Raw genomic sequence first — 14291 nt, forward strand, 5'->3', positions numbered from 1 at the left:
TTTACCAACGTTGTTCTACCTAAGGTGTTGGAAGCAGCCGTCTCTTGGAAGGGTATTGAGACCACATCTGCCCCTCTAGAACGTTCTGGATGGCTGTTGGTGGGCTGCCTTTCTTTGTTCAAGCCGCCAGAACCTCCTTTGCTGTATTTTCCCGCCTTCCTGGAGTCCTCCTCCGAGTTGCTTTTGGCTTGGTGGGGAGGGCCCACTCTGGAAGGGTGTTCCTTTTCACTTGTCTGGGTCATCGATCTGGGGGTTCAAGTACCTGGCTGCTTTCTTTTATTTATTTGCATTTATAAAGCACACAAACAGCGCAGAGGCATCGTGGCGCAGTTAGAAGAAAACGATTTAGTTACAGTGAAAGTTGGAGTTCTTACATAAGGCGATATGGCTGCACTATATCATATCATGGCAGCTTGCTTGGCTCCTGTAAAATACTTTCCCTCTGTTAGAGGGTGACCTAATCCAACTTGCTGTGACCTGGGAACCTTCATTGCGAGTACCTACCTCTTGGCCGTGGAATGGTAGGTTATTCTCAATACTTTGGTGACTGGTGAAGGTTTTCACTGGAGGGGCGTAAATATTTCTCATTAAAACGGCAAAAGCGACTGAGCGCAGCGAGGGAGCCCTAATTAACCACGAGGGCTTGAAAGGGGGTGTCGGGGGATCTTTCCGAATTTCTTTTAATACTAAGTTAAAAATGGCGCATTTTACAACACACTTTAATGAAAATATTAGTTAAAAACCGGTGGTTATGTAGACTAACACATACTGTTGCTGACAATGTTTGCCAACACTGTCACAGTGAAACACACTTCATGATGCCAATGCCAGGATTTTGCCATGTTTAGCCAATATATGCCAGTATTACCAATGCAGGAACAGTCATGTTGGCTGTGCTCGGTAATGCCAGTAGGTCACTTTAAGCATACCAGTTTTTGCTGTGCCCAGTCTCTTCCAGGAATGCCCAGAAATACTAAACATTTGCATTGCACTTCCAGTCAGCTCCTTCAACAGACACCTACACATGATGGATTTGTTTGAATGGTTTTGCATCCGAAATGAATGCGGTTGATGGATGACATACAATTTAATTTCACATAGTCTCACACCCTGCAACACTGAGCACTTCACTTTGCAATGCGGGAAATGGTATCATTGGAGGTTGTCTCCAAAATGCTCTGACACAGGGATGCACCCTGCTGTCATGCAGCATGAGCTTGAACCTGTGACTCAATAAAATATTGTTTGACGCACACTAACGTTTGTTCAGAACAAATACTTTTTTTCCTGTGTGAGACGAGCTGTCACCATGGAAATGAATAGACCGCTTTGGACATCTTTTTATTCAGACGTTCAGCTCTTGAACACAATGCAGGTGAATGGACAGATCAATGCATTTGCTCACCCCTCGTGCCCTCATCCCCTTAACCACTGATTTGAATGCTTCTTGCGCCTTTTTGTTTCTTCTCCGTGCAGCTTGTTGGCTCAGTGTGTGTCCCGTTGGCTGCTGTAGCTTTGCTGCATTCAGTTCCAATCTGTGAGGCTCCCGCTGCCTCTCCGACACAGGTGGTGAGCCCTCTGCCATTTGGTGTCCTCACGCTGTCTGGGTTTGCCTCGGCTTCGCTTTCCACGGCGTGCTCTCCCCATAGCGTGTCGGGTCTCCACGCGACTTGCAGAATTACCCAGATTCTGCACTTCTCAATCATGCTGTCCGCTGCTGTGAATTTGAAAGTTCCTGGTAGAAAAGAGCAATTTCTAAAGACTAGATCACCAAGTTCGCTTATCAGTCCCAGGCATCTTCATTATTCTGTTCCTTTCTTTTCTCGGTTTCAGTCAGTGTCTTTAGTATAATGTTGAATATTATCTCTACTGCTCCCTGCCTCTTCCTTGTCTCAGTAATGGATCACTCGCTGTCTTCTGTTGGGGACTGTATGAAGAAGACCTGGTAAGGGTTTGAGGGAGAGCGTTACAATATGCCATTAGGCATGAGGAAGAGCAGGAACATCCTCTACTGCTCCCTGCCTCTTCCTTGTCTCAGTAATGGATCACTCGCTGACTTCTGTTGGGGACTGTATGAAGAAGACCTGGTAAGGGTTTGAGGGAGAGCGTTACAATATGCCACTAAGGCATGAGGAAGAGCAGGAACATCCTTCAAAGGGAATGGGGGCATGTGGTTGGTTCCGATGACACTGTCATCCACCCGAGGGTCTCTTCCACCCCCTCTAATATAGCCACCCCCAGAATCCGGTAGCGACTGCTGGCCATATGAGCATAGGCTACCTCCGGGAAAGGAGTGATGACATTCATCAAACAATGTTGTACCCAAAGCTTGGAACTTTTTTTTTTGTAATTGGCCCCAATCCCAACCTAACACAAATCAAGTGTGTACAGTTTATTATACTGGATTTCTGTAGCTTTTAAACTGTGTACAAATGATGTTGTTGTACAATTTATAGTTACTCAATATATCGACCCCTGAAGAAAGAATTGAGTTGGCTTTGTGTGACGAATCAACTTCCGGGGGACTAGTGGTCCAGGGATGAATATCGATTTGTAAACCATCAATCAACCCCACACCTCTAGTACACCAGAAGGGATCTGAACAGATTCGAATGCAAGTAAATGATAAGACCACCTTGTCCAATTTTGGACGGAACAGCAGGCTTATCTCCACAAGGTCATGGATCGTTGGTTAGTTGCAACACGGCGAAAACACAATTATTACCCAATGATAAAAGGGACTGTCCAATCAAGGTTGTATAAAAATATCTACTTTATTATTACTACAACAGACAGTTTCAGTCACACTCCAATTACAACACCCACTGTAAAGGAACAGAGGACAGGCCGTTTCACAAAGGAAAGGGATGCACTCTGGATACTGACAGGAGGGTAGTTGGTAAAGCAATCAGTTTTACTGTTCAACGTCATTTGGTTTTCAACAGGAGCAAAGGGTCATAACTGTCTCTAGTGCCCTTCAGAGAAGGACCAGGGGGCAGAACCACAATGTACCTGGTGCCGAAGTTGTTCTTGGTGCTCGACAGAGTTGAGGCGGTTCCAGGGCACTTTGCAGCCCTTGAGACAGAGTTAGTCGTGGGAGAGCGCTGCGGTACCAGGCAGCAGGCAGTTTGGCAAGTGAGCCTGGATGGACATCTGCCGGCTGTCCAGCATGACGGCTCAGGCAAAGAATTGTCTCTGTGCTGGTTGGTGGATCTGGAATGCTGGTCGAGGCATCTCGGACGACTCTGACTGTGGCATGACAGGTGCAGCCGGATACGGTTCGAGGACTAGACTGTCTTGACATTGTCCTTAAAAAGATGGACCCTGGATGATGCTTGTGTGGCACTCCTCTTAGCTTCTTCGCAGGGCTTGTGTCCTTTCAAGGCAGATGGCCCAAAAGCTCAGGAGGGTGTTAGCAGGAATGGCCTTGTCCTTTTTCCAGAGACTCTGGCACTTCCCACCTAGGAAGCTTGCTGTCAGAACCTAGCAGTGCACGCTGTGTGCTGGCTAGGTACCGGTTCTGGAGCTGCTGGATGGGTCCTATATGCCCAGTTGCTCCCTCTGTTCCCTTGGAGATGTTTAGGGGAAGGGTCTTGCTTCTCTATTGGAACTCCTGGCCTTCCTTCACTAGCGGAAGATGTAAGGTAGACTGTTCCTTCAGCTTGGGTCCAAATGAGTCCTCCTTATTGCTTGAGGTTTTCAGATGATCTGATCAGTGAGTGGTTCAGCCCTCTTTTAAAGCCAAATGGGCCCCAGCGATTGGTGTAGGCTAAGCTCACTTTAATGAACCAATCCTGGGTCCCCACCAACAATCTACAGTGATGTTTCAGGTCAGAAACAGGGCACTTGGCAACAAATGGGGGACGGATGACAACATATACTTCTTAGTCCCAGTCCCACCCCTCTTCCTGTCTACTGTACATCAAAGTGTCTCCCTAATTAACTGAGCCCTATGCAGCGCTTGATCACAACATGGGTCTCCTTTGAAGTACGGGGTTGCAGGCAGACTTTTTAGCTCCTACTATTCACATACTTCCCTGCTCTGAAAGGAGTGGTTCCAGACAGGACAGTCGCTGCCCTTTCATACTAAGGAGGGGTGTTGGTACCAAGCTGACACATTGCATTAGAAAGAGATGTCTGGTCTTTGGTCCCCATTGCCACTACCTGCACCCAGGCCTTCCCTGAGGCCTGCTAATTAACATTCTTCAGTATTCTCCATCACCAGCAATGTTTCACCATGGAGAAGCAAATCCATGGGCCTTGATATTCTAATCAGGCTGCCCATGGCCAAAGGCTTTGGTGTACCCACTGCTGTTGGCTGTCAGCTACACATGACCAGGGAGGGCTGCACTGGTAATCTGTGTACTCCCAGAGGACGTAACTATTTTTCTGCTGCTCGGTGAGCATGGAAAATGTGCACGGGAATGGGCCCATCATTCATTCTTTTTAACCCAACAAAAAATCCCCGGCAAGTGCACTCTTCCTGTGCGGATGGTCGAGTTCCTCAAACTTTGAAGCTTTGGCTGCAGATTGTGTACAGATCACTGACAAAAAGAGCCCAGTTTTCAATGCACAAAAGGCCAGAGCCTTAGTACCTTAGGTAGAGATGTTGAAGTTCATTATGCAGCAGATAACCTACACTAATCAAGACATTAGAAAAGCTCACACCTGGGGCATTGCACATACAAAATAATCTAAAGACCACTGTTACGTGAGCATGCATATCATTTTAATGAGTCTGGGCACTGGTGCTGCTTTTGAACTCCTTGCTGAATGGCTATCCCCCCTCTTTTGGTTCTAAGTGCCTTTACTGTTCTGTCGTACCTGCAGCCGATCTTGTTTTACCTGCCTCCTCTTACCTTGTTCTGTGTGTCTAGTACTTTTCCTCATTGAACCTTTTATTCATGGTTTACCCGGACTCTTGCATTTATCTCAGGATTTAGACATTGAGTGGAATGGCATACTTGCCAACATTCTGTGACAAAAAAGATGTAGGTTTTTACAAGTTTCAATTATAATACTTGGCATAACAATGACATCACACGAAATTACAAAACATACCTTGTTGGCACCACTGGAGCATTCTCAAATGCACAACCCATCAAACAGCACAACAGGGAAAGATGCTCAAATGTTTAAAATGTATAATTGTGAATTGTAAGTTAACACCAAATTCAATTACCTACTTCACAGAAAATAATCACACAGAGCTGGTAGGCAATGTTTGCCACTGCTCTGTAGCAGCAGCCCAGGCAGTACATATTTATTCCTGCTGTGCAGGTTGAACCAGGGATGTCATTTCACCAAAATGCCAGGGGTAGCAGAAGTTGCATCACACGACCCTTGACCCCTGATGACATCACAGGAAGCAATGTCATTTGACCCCACCCCGAAGTGATATCGCGGGAAGCGATGGAACATGACCTTTCACCCGTTGACAAAACAGGAAGTGGCATCAATAGCATTGTACACTACGAAAAATATGGTTATGATATCACCATAATGTGATGTACATTTCATAGAAGAATGGATCGCCAGATGTATCGTTAAGATAAGTGTGTTTAGGCCCATATTACCAAATTACTGTGAATGCAAGCAGACGTCCATGACCAAATGATAATGTGTTATTATATAACACTTACGCTTAAGCGCTTTATATTGAAAATATATGCACCCAATATCACCCAACCTGTATTGGTACTCATTTATCGACCTCAGAAGGATGAACGGTTGAGTTGAGGCATTTAAGAACAGGCTAAATCAGTGACTCGCCCCCTGAAGTGGGCCTGAAATAAAACTTTAAGGAGTCTAGCAATTATTGTATAGAATTTCAGAAAGACACATTGTTTGGTATTCCTATTCTTTGTTATTTAGGGTCAGTGCTGTAAGTGTTAGACATGTGGCACTCCTGTTCTTATTTTTTTATTTTTTTTTTATTTTTTAATGGGCCTGAACAAGAAAGGCAGACACTCCAGAATTAAAGAGCCACATGGTGCTAGCTACAGCCCAGGAGCTTGCAGTACAAAAAAAAAGAAAGAAAACAAACTATATTTTTTTTGGATTCTTTTTTTTTAGAGGTCGCAAGGGAGACCTCGGGTCACAGTTTTGACCTCTGGCGACCCCTAAATGACGTCCCTGGGTTGAACCCTGAACAACATGGAGACTGACACCCTCCACATTCTGATAGGCAGATGCTGTGTGATGGTGGTACTCTCTGCCACTTGCTTTCACTAGTGGTTCACCTAAGGGTTGTCCCGGCAAGAGTGCAGGGCAGGGTCATGTAGCTGCCAGGTCAGTGGATTGATATGAGCCCATCACTGAAATGTATCACTTACCCGCCCACTGCACAGACAGATTAATTGCCAGAGTCACATGAATTACCTGCCACTGTAAAAAGCAGTAGGATCTGTCACCCAATACTGTAGGCGGTAGAACTGCTTAAAAAGCAGTAGCCTACTCCCTAAATCAGTAAGGTTGGCAAGTATCGAATGGGACCCCGAAATTCTTACTTGTTGAACATGTGAGAATTATGCAGCATGCCCTTCGTTTTGTTGGGCAGGAATCCTTGGATTTAGTAGTTAAAACTAGTGACGCACGGCGCAATCACGCTTGCTTCTGATGCCTCACGTTAGTCATTCTGCAGGTCGATCGTGCGTACTGGCGCCACAGCTGTACTATACTTGAAACAATGGCAGTACCGATATCTGCTTGGGACTTGCGCAGTTAACTGTTGGGAGGCAAAGGGACCGCGCCTCCCACTTTTCTACTCTTGAAACACTGCAAATTAGGGGTTTGTTTCAAGTTCTGATTGCCGTAGCCGACCGCTTTTGCGCTCTCGCAGAAAACGTCTCTTCTTAAAGCGACAGTCTGCGAGCATATTAAGCACAGTTGCTGCTTCTGTGGTTAAAGCTTTTCGGAGGCGGCTTTACCCATGGTTTCCCCATTGACTTCCATTGGGACCAGTTCCTATTGTGCTGTCACTTCTCTCTGGGTTGCTGTTCTCCATCCTGCTTCTGGAGCTCCTTGTGGTCTCCTGTGATATCCCCAGGGGTTGTTTGCCACCAAATCCACACTGGTTTTGTTGAACAGGGACTTGCCTTCCTTTGCTCCACACAGTAGGAACATTTTACTTCCTTGAAACTCTTCCAAAGTGGCTCGAGAGGGTACTTGCCTGCATCTGGGTATTATTCCTGCACCCATCGTGAGTCCAGTTAGATTTAGGCCAAAGACTAGAATTTTAGCTTGCATTTGGGATTTTTTAATGCATTTTTAAAGTATTGTATTTCACTTATGCTCAAGTGAAGGCCTTATTACGCTATTTATCATGGCACGATTTCCCCCTGGAAGTGGAACATCCCGGTGATGGGCCTCTTAGCTGTGAGAGTTGCTTTCCCTTCTCTAGGCCCTACATTGACTGAGGTTCACATTGGTATTTTTTAAATACTACGAGCTAGAGATTTAGGGTCCATGACTGTTTGGTTTTCCATCTGGGATACTGGGTGGCTTAATGTCCGTTTCCCTTTCTTCCCGCGTGCCAATCACTAGATGGTGAGCTATGCACTGCTTAGACTGTCACAGATGGTACAATAATCTAAGTCTTAGAGGCAGTTCAAAGTTCTTCAAGTCTTTTTGGGCCCTAGGGCTGCCCCCTCCCCCCTTGTCTTACATTGCACCTCCACCCTAACCCAGACCTCCCTGAACCCAGGTTAGTAATACAGAAGATTGACCCCTACTGGCTAATTCGGTCTTCTGCCTTTGGCTCCTCACAGCTAGCCGTGCGCCTTCTCTCTCTAAACTCACTCACGGAATTCCTAACTTTCCCTACACTATCCAGTTAGTGTTCTGCTGGAAGTTTGGGAATTGTGTCTTTACAAATACCTTGTATTCAGTCCTCCATCTAGCATGCACACTCCCTCACCTCTCCCTTTCATATGCTTTCCTCTTCTCTACTTCGCCTCTCTCCAGTCTTCTATTCCCCCCCCCCCTGCCCCTGATGAATTCCATTCTGGATCCCACCTCCGCCCTTTGTTACCCCTCCTTCCACTACACTATTGCTCCCTCGTCCGGGCTCCTGCTTCCACTCGTTACCATCTGCTTCATGATCACTCCTTGCACTAATCTTTCTATCCACGCTCGCCACCCAAATGCACGCACACAGCAGTACCACTTTGACCCACTAGCCAAAACCTCACCTTCAAAAATAGCCTCCACACTTGGTCACTCCTCCCTGCCTTCTGCTGGTTTCTTTTGTTCACCACCTCCACCTCTGATCTCACTGGGATAACCAACGCTTCCTGTACATTTCCATCCCTTCCTCTAAGGAGTGGTCTTTTGTTTCCCCTGGCCAATCTGGCATGGTCGCCCCCACCCAAGGCGAATGCCGTGTGATGTTACAAATAGTGGTCGAAGCCACACCACGTCTGCCACGGAACGGCCATAGCAGCCTGGTAAAACAAGTGGTCATGTTCCGAGCTCTATTTTGGGCCTCCCCACAGTAAATTCAATAGGGGCTGAGGAATATCTCTCATTTAGTCTCCGGTGGTCGAAGGGGCTTGGGCTCGCTGCAGGGGCATGCCAGATAACCTCGGCGACCCCACGACTATCTTCCATCGGTAACATAGGGACACAGCGTCTCCAAGCGCCTCTCTCCTTCCCTGGTGTAAGTCAATGAAGCCGGCGGCGCCCGTCTGCAGGGTTGTCACGGCTTCTCTGTTGGTCTCTGTCCCTGTTCAGCTGTTGGGTGGGTAGCAATCAGGCCCCGGCGCTCTCCTCTGGAATATGGGGTGTTGTATCTGATCTTGCTTGTTATGTTCTTTCTTGATTTTTGGACTGGTTGAGGTGTCTCACGCAGAAATAGACACTGGCAGGTATCTGGTATTGGGGGCAAGGCTTGAGATAAAGATGGTCTGCAGGAAGCATGCTGGTGCTAGACGGGTGACAGGAACTGGGAGTCCTTTGGAGTGATCATGCCCTCAGGGTTGGGGCTGGCCCTAGACGTCTTCTCTATGCCTCCAACCTCCTGCTAAGAGGACTCTTAGTTGCCTCTCGACAAGGTCAGAGAAGTGGCCTTGTCACAATACATACATATACTGTTTTACTGTCTAAAGTATTTGTGGAATAAATGGAGATTTAAATGTATAAATGAATATGGGTATATATTTTTCAGTGTCTTTTGAATAAGTGTGTGGACTATTTGGACCTTTTTGCCAGCCTAATTTCCCTCTCTAGAGTCAATCCTGACTGCTGTGGCACTATCTACCATGTTGTTTGGCTTCCTTTTTTTGGTTGGGTGTACTGCCCGACCTTAAGGTTAGTGGTTTGAAATCTCCTGCCATTTTGATGGCGTACTAGATTGAAGGTTATTCTTGATGATCGGGATGATTGTGTTCACCATTGTTCTAGTTTTACAAAATCCTGATCTTGTTAACTTAATATAATTTAGACTGGAAGTTCAATTACAGGTACAAGATGGATGTATGTTTCCTTTGGGAGGTCACCATGATTACTGGCTATCATGTGCACATTTACTGAAAGTATTCCGCTACAGGGTTCTTATTCACAATGAGGGGTCATTGACGGACTAGTTTAGTTTATTATTTATAATGCGCAGTTATACCCAGGGGTATCAGGGCGCAGCATGTACAAGAATATGCGAAGCTTGGTTACAAGGTGTAAAAAGTACAAATTGGCGTAGGGAGAATGTACAGAACAGCAGAGAAAACAATCAATATATACAATATATACACAATAGGAGTGGCAAGCATACAAGTGCGGATCACATGGGGATTAACCTTGGCATTTAGTTGTCTGGGAGGTCCTTCATTTTCAGCCATGAGATGACCTTAGAGCGGAAGTTCAGGTAGGGCATGTCTGCTCTAAAGTTAGGGGGCAAAGAGTTCCAAAGTTTGGCTGCTTTTACCGGGAAGCTGTTACCTCCTATGGTGGCAAGTTTATAATTTGGGATAGAGAGGCAGTCTTTGTAAGCCGTTCTGAGGGGTCTCGCGGAAATTTGTCTCTGGAACCTGTTGATCAGGTAGATCGGGGCGGCATTGTTAAGGGATTTGTAGGTGAGTGAAGCCGTTTTTAGGAGAATTTTATCTCTGGTGGAGAGCCAATTGTTCTGTTGACTGAGTCCTGATATATGCTCTCTTCTGGGGATACCTAGAGCTGCTCTCAGGGCATTATTCTGGAGAGTTTGTATCTTGCTAGTGGTAGCCATGGAGGATCCCAGGTAAAGGGCATTACAGTAGTCAAGGCGGGATAGTATAAGGGCTCTAGCGATTGTAAGACAGCTGGTATCTGACAGAAATGGTTTAGCTGAGCGGATAAGTTTGCACGTGTATGCAGATGAGGATGCCAGTGAACTCAATTGTCTTTTGAAGGAGAGGGTAGAGTCTAAGTAGAAGCCCAAAGTTTTAACCTCCTGTCCAACTTTAATGTTGTTCCCATCTATCTTGAAAGAGTTGTAGGCCGGGCTGAGTTTCCTTAGACTGTGTGTTGTGCCCATGATGATAAGCTCTGTTTTCTCATCATTCAGGCATAGTCCGTGGGTGGCCATCCATGCCTGGATGATGATGTACACCCTATTTAGCAAGGCCAAATCCTTTCCATAATCTCCAGAAAGCGGAAGGAGGATCTGAGTATCATCTGCATAATTAGTGTAGGTGATACCAAGATGATCCAAATCATCGAAAAGGGGCTTGGTAAATATGTTGTACAGTGTAGGGGAGACGCAGGAGCCTTGTGGTACACCACAGGTGATGGGTATGGGATCTGCTGCAGCTGTGGGCGAGAAGACCCTCATAGTCCTACCGTTAAGGAATGAGGTGATCCAAGAGATGGCCTCGGGCGAGAAGTGTGCTGCTGTGTGGAGATGTGAGCATAGGACAGAATGGTCGACCAGATCGAAAGCAGCAGAAAGGTCAAGGAGGAGGAGCAAGGCAACTTGTCCTTTGTCCCTGAGTGTGTCAATCTGAGCTTTCAAGTCGATGAGTGCTAGGTTTTGTGAACTGAACGAGGGGTAGGATTCCCACCACCACTGGTCACAAACTGGAGATTGTGGTGACCAGTATATGAAGGTGGCATTGTATAACCGGGAGATCCAAAAGGTGGAGGTGTTGGCCCAGCCCGAGGGGGGGGAAGGGAGGTTATAGTTAAGGGGCTTTGCTCCAGGGAGGGCAAAGAAGGTGGTGGGACGGGAGGATTTGAAAAGTTGCTGCGGGAGAACCACATATGCCGGTTGTTAAGGATGTCTATCTAGGAATGTGCCCTTCCTAATGTGGTGGTATCGGTCAAGATAAATGGGTCCTGACTCCTTTCTTTCTACAAGGGTACCTCCAATTTTTTTGTTTTGAAATGCATTCATAGACCTCATGGACTCATCCGAGTTTGAACGGTTAGTCAACAACTCCTTGATACCCTCCAAGCAGTTTCAGGCTCTGCTATGTCAGTGCTTGTATCTGTGCGGAACAGGATCTGGGTGTCGCAGCATATGAATACAACACCAGTCCAAAGCTACATATATGTTGGCAAAGACTGAAACTCTGTTTTGAACGTGGGTGTTGGTGAGCAACCCTGCGGTACTCCTTACTAGAGAGGGGGTCAAAGGTGTAGGGGCCCAGCACAGATTGTTCTCTTCAAGGAATGCAAGGGCCTAGGCCAGAGCGGTGTCTACTATTTCAGCCCCCTGGAGTCTGTCTCAGAATTTGCCATAATTGACCGCATCAACGGCTGCAGAGGGAATAATGGCAGCGCTGTCAACCCACCTTCATCAACCATAAGTTTCTGTTCGTCCAAGACTGATAACACCGATTCAGTAGCTGTGGCTGTTTGAGATTCAGCTGGCCGACTCCAGAAAGTCCGTTCTCCAGCTTTTTCTGCTAGCTTGTCGCCAAAAGGAAGCAGCTAAAATGGCCGCGTGGTTGTTGGACTGGAAGGATCCAATCTTAAACCAATGGCTTGACCCTGGATCGAGGCTCGGAGGCCTGACATGTCTACCTGATCATGCGTGGTCTGAACAGAACCGGGGACGAGACGGGGATCCATTTTAAACTTGGAAATCCGGGTCAAGATCTTTGTATACTGCACTTTCTTAAAGCTTACTTTGCTTGCACCTGGTGATCCTTTTAGCACCCAAAGGGCATTTTTAACAATATTATATTGCTTTCTTTTTTAATTCTAGGGTTAACCCTAATGCGGCTTTTATTCGGATTAGTTTGAAGCTGGCCGGCGTGTTCGTGCTCTTGTGCTGTAGCAGGTATGGATTGAGGCATAAGCCTATGGACACAGACTCTTTGAAGTTCTGAGAAATCCATGGTGTCATTTAGAACTGACCAATCATGAACGCTAGGGCCGTTCAAAGTACCCTATTAGAACGTTTATTTGCATGAGAAATGAATCTGTCTGTCCTAATCATTGTGAGTACATAAGATATGAGCATTTAAATCTTTGTGGCCGACACAATTGCCCTTGACCTGCTGCATAAAAACCAAATGTGTCGGTTAACGATGGGATGATTAGTGGCCGAGCTGGGCAGCGATAGATGAGCAGACAAACGCGCAAAGCTGGAAAAGAATAGCAACTCTTCTGACTGGGCAATTGGCACAGTTTTATAGCTCCGTGCTAGTGCCGGGGCCAAATCGGCTTAGAGGTGTCAATTATCAAACTCTGATCGTACCCATGCATTGCAAGTTAAATGCGTCCAGACTATGCTTCACCAAAGAATGGGCTTTGATCAGAGCAAGTCTGAGGTATTGCTTTTAAACTTCAGATGGCGGCGGTAATGGGGCCAATAGCATTCTGTCAGACTCATTTCACGGAGACTCCTTAGTCTAGTGCTAAAACGAGTTTAAGCGAGGTAGATCAGTTAAGTGGTGCAGAGCTCGCAGTTTGGTTCGACAATCCGATTTGCCACTTTATCTTTGTAGCCAAAAAAAATGTGGTGCTGCCAATGTGGATGAGCGCGCACCTGCTTGCCTTGATTCCCGCTTACTCCGCTGTATATATCCCTCCCCATCAATCGACAGTAAGACTGCAGGGAGCAGCATTAATTCTCCCTCTCCTCCAAGTGCAGGACATATTTTCCTTGACCTTAAGGTAGAACAAGCTACAGATTAAAACAAGAGCTGATAATCAAAGATTGAAGTCCATATTAAGAGGCTGAAGATTAATTTAATGAGACTGAGCAGCAAGGTGTGGTAGAGCCCGTGTAGCAGCTTGCTCCAGTAGCATCACAGCTTTTCCCTTTTTGGAGAGGCACCTGAGACCAAGGGAATTTGGCACCCAGAAAAAAACAAATGAATGAATTCGAAGATGCCTAGCTAGGGGTCCCTTCCCTATCCCAGTCCATTCTAGATCACCCACAGTGGTCGGAACAGTGTTCTCCTAGAGTCCCTGCTGGCACAGTTTAGCTCCTCGCAGGGTCTGTGGCTGGTTAATTTTCCTGATTTGTGAGTGCTTCACTCCACTCCCCCTTCCCCAGATTTAAAAATAACCTTCAGGCTAGTTAAGGGATCCCAATGCGATCTGTGTTCTTAATCCGAGGCTCGAGCTACATGCATCTGGAGAGAAGGAAGAGCAGTATTAGTTAATCTAGAAGCTAGATCTGCAGTTAATTTCAAAGTAAACAAATAAAACCGTCCGGTCAGATTTGTGCCAAGCTTGGTGGTCTGTCTTGTTGGCCAGTAGACATTCTGAGCCTCACATAAGGGTTTGCCTCCAATGAAGTTGGCCTCAGAACAGATCGTTGCTCTGGCACATTTCTTGCCTTGACTATAAAGTAGGAGTATTTGAAGGTGGCTTTGGCTTTCTCGCCTTCAATTAAATGGACTGTGTGTGCATAGTCCGAAGTGGAGGAAGAGTTGTTGGTCAAATGATCTGAAGGTCACTTTGGAACAGAAGAAGCAATCGTTTTTGGTTAATATGGGTTACGGTCCATGGTTCCTCGCCACCTCCCTTTTTCAAATGAATGCCCAGAGTAAGTGTTCACATGGGTTTTCAGTGTCTTTATAAATCCTTGTTGGTGGTTCTGAAGCCATAGTATGCTGGCACCATTTGTAGATTTTTATTTTTTTATTTTTAAACATTTTATTTAGGTGTGGGATAATTGTTTTAGTTGCTGCTTTTTCTGCAACTTAATTGACCTTCTGTGAAGACATCCCACTCAACATTGAAAGCCTAGGAGAAAATCCCTGTTTCTTCGACTATAATTACAGGAGCGTACAAATGGAGCTGGTGGGCTGAGAAATTTAAGACTGCTAGAAAAGGTGTGGTAAATGTGATGGAAGCGGCAG

At 46.2% G+C, this 14291-nt stretch overlaps 1 protein-coding gene across 2 annotated transcripts in view; it reads left to right on the forward strand.

Moving 5' to 3' along the window:
- FTCD (formimidoyltransferase cyclodeaminase) overlaps positions 1–14291 on the forward strand; it is a 212007-nt gene that overhangs the window by 112794 nt on the left and 84922 nt on the right. The window lies entirely within an intron of this gene.

Source organism: Ambystoma mexicanum, chromosome 9 (assembly GCF_040938575.1).
Source record: "Ambystoma mexicanum isolate Mex_15411 chromosome 9, UKY_AmexF1_1, whole genome shotgun sequence".
NCBI classification, from domain to species: Eukaryota; Metazoa; Chordata; class Amphibia; order Caudata; family Ambystomatidae; genus Ambystoma; species Ambystoma mexicanum.